Genomic DNA, 9,621 nt, shown 5'->3' on the forward strand with positions numbered 1-9,621 from the left:
GAAAAAAGTGCGGTGTCCTCGCCGGGACTCGAACCTTGGACCTATCAAAACCGCGTCAAGTATGCTTTCGATTAAACCAGGTAGGCGTGGGGAAAGGAGGGAGCAAAAATAACTTAACATACTCCTACTTTTAAAGGGCATTAGGGGACTCAGTCACCAAATCCTAGTGGGGACAAATTGTGGTCCATCAGATTTAAGTGTGAGGACCACTTGTGTAGTCATTATGTTTTTTGATGCTGGAAATGTGAAAAATGTGCAATGCCCTCGCCGGAACTCGAACCCTGGACCTCTTGAATACGCGTCGAGTATGCTATCAATTACACTACGAAGCCATACTGAAAAGAGGGAGAAAATGTCTTACAAGTGTCATAATTCCTTTAAAGGAAACAGAAAATTTTATGAGGACATTTAATAGTATACGGGAAAGAACTCTTTAGAAATAAAGTATAGCCTTTTATTCAACTACCGTAAAATAAAACTTTCGGTCAGACGAATATTCATTAATGTATTGAAAAGAAAACATGCAATATCTTTACATGGAAAATAGCAGTTTTGAAAACGTTTTATGCCTTATTTATCAAAGCCAGATACAGTAATTGTTTTCTGAAATTTCTACATCTTATTTTTCAAAGTCGGAATTAGAAATTTAAAAAAAAATCTATATATATATTTTTTTTCAAATTTGGAAGCAGTAAGTTTTCTTTTCAATTTCTGTGCCTTACTTCTCAAACTCGTAAACAGTTATTTTTTAAATTGCTATACATTATTTCTCAAAATCATAAAATGAACAGTTTACTTGTTTTTACGTGTCTACTTGAGGTTATATCATTAATGTTATTTATTAATATTTGAAGGTTATATGAGTAAGTTATTATCATTAATGTATAATGTAAAGCATGTATGTCTTTAGGGATTTCTTGCCACCATGTACTTGAACGTTAAAATTTATCATTAAGCTGACAAGCAAAGAAAACGAAGACCTAGCAAACACAATAAGACACTATTAATACGTGATCCCTGTTCTCTCTTTCTTTTTCTGTTACACACAGACACTTTATCTTCCGATACAAAAATCTCCGGAGACTCACTTGAAATGCACCATTGTTACTGTTACTGTGTCGAGTTTCCAGTGTGTTCCAGATCTTGTCAGTTTTGAACTGTGAAACTATACTGTTTATTTTATGTGAACCCCATTTATGTAGATAAGATAGACATAAAATAACATGACCAACTCAGAAGCACAGAGAGTCAGAAATTCGTAGCAATTTTTGCAGGATAATACAAGCAGCTTCAACCAGGGGTTCGCAATAAAAGAAGATTCTACGTGAGAAGAAACGGCACAAAGCGTTCGAATCGTGCGTGTACAGTTAAAAATTCGCAGAGATATACAAATAAAAGTTTGTGTACATTTTAAAATTTGCAGTCTTTAAACTATTAAAGTGAGCGAGCCAATGTTCGCTGCAGAATGCCTACAGTACGTTCACAGATAAGACGGTAGCACTTTACCTGAGGTATATAAACATCACTCCGGATTGTGAGAAAGAGCTCATTCTCCCATTTGTTTTGTACTGGTTGCACATTCAAAAAAGAAAAGGATGAGCCAACTTTGTAAAAACATGAAGATATATTACAAGAAAGATTGCAGTGTTTTAAAAGCGTATGTCAGTTTCATAATTCGGCATTTAAACCAGAATTGTTTATATGTTTCCAAAGCTACTTTCTATAAATTATTGCAGACTACATGAATAGCAGATATGGATGAAGTGAGTGAATGTGTGAATAGGGGACACGGCTTAAGACAGTGAATGTATGATCCGGAAACACAGCTTTACTTCTTCCAGATCCATGTTTTTTAGATAATCACATACCTATAGTTACGCAATGTACAATATCACAGTTGCAATCTATGGAGCTATACTGTTTAGAGTTTAGGGCACGCAATGTTATACAAATTATGGTGTGGTACCACTACATACAACCATGAATGATTTCTTTAAGATCAATTTAGAAATCATCTCCGCCAGTTATTTTCAGTTCCCGTAACTGCTATATTCCTTTCATCTGTCAAAAGCTGATCTCTGGTTCTGGGCTTGTCTAAAGACTAGGGTCTATCGGAGTAAGTTTTGTACATAAAGCGGCTTAAAAGAAAGCATCATGAGGGAAGAATGAAATATCCGAGATAATACTCATCATGCCATTGTTGTCTCTCTCCCCTCTATTATATCCTTATGTGCAGTCGGTATATCAAAATACAGTGTGTTTAATTCTGAATGGAAGATAAACAAAGCATACCCGTGAAAGCTGTATATTTTGATAAATCCAATTTTCAGTATATTTTGATATATCCAATTATTTTAAATCCAATTTGAAAGTATAGTTATCCAAGCTTCTATTGATGTTCTATGTGTGCCTCTTCCGTCAAACGGCAAATATCTACGATGTATTCAAGTTCTTCTGGTACACTCGGGATAGAATATATTTATTAATGATTCGAGCATTTCAGTTGTCCGCTGCGTCAGTTGTTACTTAAGTCCTGGGGAACTGGAGGCACTAACACCTTTATTAACAAAACCCCAGAAGAAAAAATCACAAGAGGTTAGATCTGGGTATTTCTGTGGCCGTGAAAGCAATGGGATAAGCCGTCGCCGGTGCAGCGATGGGGTAGATTACCATTCAAGTACTGTTTTTTGGAAATGTGGTGGATCACCGTCTTGCTGAAGAATGAAGCCGAAAACGGCTTTCTTCAACTAAGGGAACAACGACTATGATAGTATATTTTGGTAAATGCACCCATTAATAAATTTTTCCAAGAAGAAAAAGGACCAAAAACTCAACTGTTGTAAATGGATCCGAAAACGTTCAACTTTGGAGAATCACCCTTATATTCTATTACACCATGTAGATTTTCCGTGTCTCCTAATCGTAAACTACGGCGATTAACTTTGCCAGAAACGTGAAAAGTAGCTTCATCCCTAAACAAGTCTGTTCGCAAAACAATTACCTGTAGTTTATTTTGAAAATTCTCACAGAAAGCATTAAGCAATGGTTTTTAGGAAGTTTTTTAACGCCTACACCATTTGAAAGTTAAATAGCCGGAATCTTAGATGTTTCTGTAACACACGCAACATCGTTACATGAATTACATCGAGTTCAGAATTCGTACGATTGCTTGATTTTGGGGATTTTGTAAAAACATTTCACGAATTTTTTCAACCACTTCGGTTTTGGTTACTGTTCGTCCTCGGCTGGTTTCTTAACAAGCATCTCGTGTCCTGAAACTGCTTCACCCACTGTTCGATGTAGTGGCGATGATGTAGTTATTTACCAAATTTCGCGCGAAAATGCATTTAAACGACGAAAAGCGATGATGTTTTGGCGTATTACAATACACAGTACGTTTTCTCCGGCATAGATGGCGCCGTTTTCATTAACAGTGCCTCTAATGGCAATTTCGTAATCAGAAGATTTTTCGTTGTTGTCAGATAAAATTTGTGTAATTGTTATTCCAGAATTAATTTGTTTCGGCTTAATAAGTCAGTTACAGAATTTCTACTATGATTTTTTTTTACCCCAATGAATATGAAACACTCTGTAACATCTGTCTTGTAACTAAGCAGATTCCCTTCACTTTCCTTTTTAGCAATAGCGGGAATATTGCACTCGATCCTCACTTTTGCGTCGAATCACATTTCAAATCAAAAATAAATACATATGAGAAAATAAAACAAAATTTCTTTTGAAATTACAGGAAATTTACTTAATATGCGCATTTGGAGCAACAATTAAATCTGTAATGTTTCGTTAGATTTTACTACTTCCCATTAAAAAATAACATTTTAAGGATTATGTTAATTTTATTAACAGTTAAATTTTGAGTTAAACTTCCTTTCCCATCGCTTCTTAAATCAACTTACCACTTCCGGCCAGAACGTAGTTTTTGAATCACGTCTGAATGCTAATGAGAAAGAGCGGCATTTAAACGCGAAGTTCTACTGATACGCAGTCGCATGGACCTCCGACCTAAGGTTCTACACTAATCAGAGTTATATGCCCATGCGACGGAAAAGAATCTACCATCCACCGCCAGCGGCATTCACTGAATCAATGATAGTAATATTACAATGCTAAATTGACAATGTCATCTATACAATAATTGTTGCATAATAATCCGTATGAAAAATAAATATACGATCAATTAATAATTACATTGTCATGGATAGGATCTATGTTGTGGAGAGTGGAACTTATATATTAGCCAGTTTTTAAACCTATGTCTTCTTCAATACGTCATAACTTCATGTCAGTTACACACCTAATGATGTGTGTCCGTATTATTTTTGCAGTTATCCACAGAGTAAGCCAGTCACATCAGTTCAGGCAATTGATAGTTCCATATCCCAAAGTATATGATGTTGTGTAGGCTATTCAATGTTCACTTTTGTTAAGTTCATCGTTCAAGTAAATACTACTTGTCCACTTCGATACATCATAACTTCGTGTCCTTAACAGTTTGCACACCTCATTATGTGCGTCCATAGCAATTTGCACACTGTGTCGCAATTATCCACAAGGCAATCACGAAATTGCAATTTGGAAGTTCATTGTAATATGCACACTATTTTACTATTATCCACAGAAACAAATGTTTTGTAAATAATGACTTGGCGTGCGAAGTTCTACTGTCTTAGTGAGAGAGAACCAGTAATTCTGGCTAGCACGCGTCCGCCTTTTTAGGCTACTCTCTCGTAAGCTATTATTACGCTCGGCCGTGCTTTAGGCCCTTGATAGCTTCGAAGTCAATTAGCGTTGAGGGACCAACTCTGTTAGAATATTGATAACTTCGGCTATATCTTTTTAGTTAAGATTAGTTTAGTTTATTTCTTAGTCTCTTAAGTTGAAGCCCGAGTGTCGGCTTTATTGTACAACTCCAAGACTTAGCTTTGTTAAACTTTAATTTGAATAATAAAGGGTTACTTCACCCTTCTCACTTGTTTTCTACCTCACGAACTCAAGCGATTATTCGCTTACTAGTTCTTAAGATTCTTCCCATCCAACTGTAATTTAGAAGTTCACGGTGGAGAATCCTACACCATAAAGTAATAAACAACAACCATTTGCATGGAATAAGGAACAGAAATTAAAACGGAATTGAAATTTGATAAAATTCAAGTGAAACCGCAGAGTTCGAGGGAATTAATAGTACATTGATGGTGGGATTAAGATTTATTATTATTTTATTATTATTTCTCTATAGAAAGTATTTTAAGAAGGTATTATAAAGATCGCAATAAATAACCATGTTTAAGCTTAAACGTGGTTTGCGTATTTAATGTGTAACTTAGAGTCTGAAAAACGCAAAATTTCAAGAACTTTTTTTTTTCCAGTGGCGGGTACTAGCCATTATACACGTTGGCCACTACTAAGCCCAAAAGCTGGGGTCACTTTATTATGGAGGCACTAAATAGGTGTGCCACCGTTACCACCTATGAAAGGACACATAATTTAAATTCATGCCTTCTGGAGGTTGCCAGCCCGGGCCCTTCGCTGCGGCAGTCAGTGTCACTAACCACTTTCCCATCTGAGCGGCCAAATTTCACGAACTAGAGAGATCAGACTGAAAGTTTACAGGTCTAGACTACTCCTGATGTACAAATTTACGAGTCAAGCTCTTCAAAAGGGAAATCTGTTGTGTACCCTGGTAAGACTCCAGTTTCAAATACAAACTCTGTTTTCTTAACAGCAAAAATTTCAATTTGAATGGAATTCAGATAACTGATTCTTTTTTATTATTTAATTATTTAACGAGTATAGGATAATGGAATTATTGGTGCATAATCTAAAGTCCTTTCATGCTTCTATATGCACAAAATATACTTTTACGTTTCCCATTTTCACTTTAGTTATTTTTTTAACTTAACAAATTCTGCTTAAAAGGCACACTAGGCTGAGTGCCACCCCTCTCAAACACTATTTTATTTTAACAAAGATGATACCATTAAAAATAGTAAAATTTCCATTCCTTTTAAACAAAATACAAAACACATTCACTTTTCCCAACCATATTAAACACTGAAATTGTTTTTTATTTGTTTAAGCGCAACACACACATGAGAGTTTCGTGATTTTCATTATATGTAGCTAATCTAGAAAATTATGTAGGTTACTGATGAATTTATTAGATAAAAAAATTGTGTATGTGGTAATAAAATCACAGAAGCAACTTCTGGGTTAATGTTTCAACGTTTTTATCGGTTTTGTAATTATGTTTCAAAATGTGAAATTATTTATGCAATTAAATTAACGTAAGTGGTTTCTTTTTATATGCTTATAATCTTTTAATATTTCATTTTATATACATTATATACAAGAACAACACTAATAAAACTAACGATATGGTGAATATTGTATGGCACATTTCAAGCCTTTCGCATGCACGTTTCGCTGGGAATTCTAAATGTTTTCGAATTTTATTAATAGAAGCAAATGTTAAATCTAAATTTATAACAAAGATTCTGTTTTCAGACTCTGAGAAGGAATAATGAAGAATATAAAAGTGTTCGAAAGAGAGCAAATTCTTTGTGCATGTCCTGTTGAAGCATTTGTTATTAAGACGAGAAGAATTCCGTTTTTCTGTTTTTTGGAGGATTTTTTTGAGGATCACAATATCGAGGCATGTGTCGTTATATTTGGAAAAGTAAAGAACTTTACACAGTCAGATTAACAGCCCAAGTAAGAGGAAGTTATCAGAAGAAGATGCTAGATTTTCAGAAATAATTGTAAAACTCAAATTGTTGCAGAAATTTTCCTAAGACATTTTTCTAAATTCACTCGGTTATTTCAAAAACGAATGGCAGCAACATTAACCCCCTTCCCGCCCCCAATGAAAAGCTTACGCCGTATTAATGTAATACTACCTCTAGACGCAGACGTTTTATTGTGCAGACCATTTAAATATTTTTATGATCTAAAGTTAAATATTAACGCTTTATTTATACTTTGATATTTTATAAACCATAGTCAGAAAAAAAATATTACTTTGTTGTCATTAAAAGATCATTAAACTTCGAGAAAAGTATATAATAATAGTTTACATATTATACAAAATTTAAAGTCTTTATTTTAGTTTTATATTAGTAATCGAATTAATTATTTCAGTTATTAATCTGAGTTTTAAAAATAAAATGCTTTATGAAACTATTAAGACTGAATTATCAGTTTGTCCTAGATGTCAATTTATTTCAAAATAACAACATTATCAAAGTTGGAATTCGATATTGTAAAGGTAACTGACACTTTAATTCTACATAAAATCTTGCTCCTCGTCTGATATCTAGAGTTTTGAAGTTAGAGCTTAAGATTAAAAGTATTAATAGAGTAATTAACTGAATATCGTGAGGAGGATAATTTAATTTAATTTATTCTCAAGGTGTGTGTGTGTGTGATTATGGCAAAGCCTCGAGGGCTATCTGCCTAACGGGAGGGATGCTTTCGTGGAGGACTTTCTAAGGGAAACTGGCTCGTATACACGTTACACATGGGGAAAACCACGAAAACGCCCATGCAGCCAGCCCGTTCGTGGGATTCGAACCTCGGACTGAACTACCAGTGTTCAGCGACTTTACCGCTCGGCCGCTGGTGGGCCTTATTCTCAAGGAGTTATTACGATTTCAACAAAATATCATTTGGTCGCACGTGAAGTAGAAAGGAAATTCAAACTCCACAAAAGAAGATTTTGAAATTAATAATTTCCTCTCTTTCTTCTCGCTCCTCTCTCTTTCTTATACACACAAAGCACTAGAAATTTCGAGATTAGATTATTCAGTATTCAAGTTGCGAATTTGTGAAGTAGGCTAATTGAGTAAATATTAAATTCCTTATTTTAATCTGTCTTCCTGTTAGACTGTTGCCCACCTACTTTTGGTTTAACTAGTAGCTCTTCATTATATATATATATATATATATATATATACTATATAAATTATACTGAATTTTTAATAATTAGTAGTCTGTTAACAAAGTATAAAGTTTTACGTTTGACTTTTTTTTTATAAAACTTAAAAAAAGTAAGAGAATAAAATGTATAGAAAAAGATTGTTTATTTTGCTTTGATTTAAACCTAAAATACTTAAAGCATTACGAAAATTAAAAAAAAAAAAAAAAAAAAAAAAAAAAAAAAAAAAAAAAAAAACTGTGAAACATGGAACATGCTTCTCATATAGTGATAAAAAACTTTTAACAACTAACGAAAATAAATTCATGCCCTAAATACTTCAATATATTATATTGAAGAACGCGCAATAATAAAAGACTAATCTAACTTTATGTATAGATTTAAAGTAGTATAAATATTAAATAACTAAATAAATGGGGAATAGTCTGAAAGGCATAGAAAAACTAAGAATATTTCATTTTTTAACAAAATTCAGACATATTATTTGGAAATTATAATATAACTAGCATTTTATAAATATTTAATACTATTATGGAAGTGACCGGATTTAAAATAATATTGCATAACATGTTTCTCAAAATATATATTTCCCTGAAGAATGCAATCAAATAATATTTCTTTTATAACAGTAATAGGAAAGATACATTAAATGACTACCTTGAAAAGAAGACGTTAACAGCTGCTTCTTTTGGGCTTAATATTTACAATTTTAAATTCCTTTTGCATAAAAATATATTCGCCAGTTCAAGTTGCACTGGATAAAAAGAAGTATCCACAGTCAACATTAAGCATAAGACCAACTAGAAGAATCAAGATTGCCACCGTTATCCAAAGATGAAAACAAACTGAAAATGGACATTCAAGGTACTCTTGTCTGACCTTATGCGGTATGATTGAATGTGGCTACTCCTCCTTTCCAGCTCGAAAACTTTCCAGCAGGTCTGAAAGATTTGGACAAGGAAGAAACGGTACAGTTTAGAAAAAAGAAGAAAGAAGGAACTATATTTACATCCAATGTTGGAGACTGGGAGGAAAGTGGAGTTTGAGGATAAACTTAGATTGGCGTTCTTTCAAAAAGAACCTCGCATTCGCAAATAAAAACCGCCGGAAAGCCAAGTCACCGTGAGTCACCATTTCAGCACACACACATGGATGACCTCTTCCAGAGGCAAAAAATAATTGCTTGTCTCCATATGTAGTAGATACGCTACTCCATCAACAAAGTTTATTTAGATTGAAAATTTAGAGTAAAGTTGATAGCCATAAATCCATAAAATTATAAAGAAATTTCAAACAATATCTGCAGAAATATGCATATTTCATGTCAAAATGAAAACAAATGCTAAAGAACTAAATATCCATCTCATCATAATTGGAAGCTAAATGCTAAGGAAGCCATCACTATACGTGAAGAAAGAATTATTGAAAACAGTCAATCATTAAATGCTGTTTCTGTAAATATGATTCGCCTCCACAATCTTTCATTTATAATTTTTCAACTGATTTTCAAAGCTAATTTTAATTGGAAGACAAATGTTTAATTTAAAATTCGACAAAAAAGTAACCCTAAATTGGCTCAGATTTTAAATAAAATTCTATCGATTTCGAAAGCGGTCTGACAAAAGACGTTTTTCTTCAGAAACAAACATTGCAGCCATCAATAAATTTTG

General features: G+C 33.4%; 1 protein-coding gene across 2 annotated transcripts in view; it reads right to left on the minus strand.

The window, feature by feature from the left end:
• LUBEL (Linear Ubiquitin E3 ligase) overlaps window positions 1-8,946 on the minus strand; it is a 125,036-nt gene extending 116,090 nt beyond the window's left edge. Inside the window, exon 1 of one of the 2 annotated variants that reach the window (XM_085822058.1) lies at window positions 8,609-8,939. The gene's annotated coding sequence lies outside the window, so the exon portion shown is untranslated. Of the gene's footprint in view, window positions 1-8,608 lie in introns of both variants that reach the window. The other variant, XM_085822059.1, reaches the window with a different exon arrangement.
• Window positions 8,947-9,621: the final 675 nt, after the last annotated feature.

Source organism: Stegodyphus dumicola, chromosome 8, assembly GCF_044657685.1.
Source record: "Stegodyphus dumicola isolate Sdum_Otavi_A_Nest chromosome 8, ASM4465768v1".
In the NCBI taxonomy this organism is placed as follows: Eukaryota; Metazoa; Arthropoda; class Arachnida; order Araneae; family Eresidae; genus Stegodyphus; species Stegodyphus dumicola.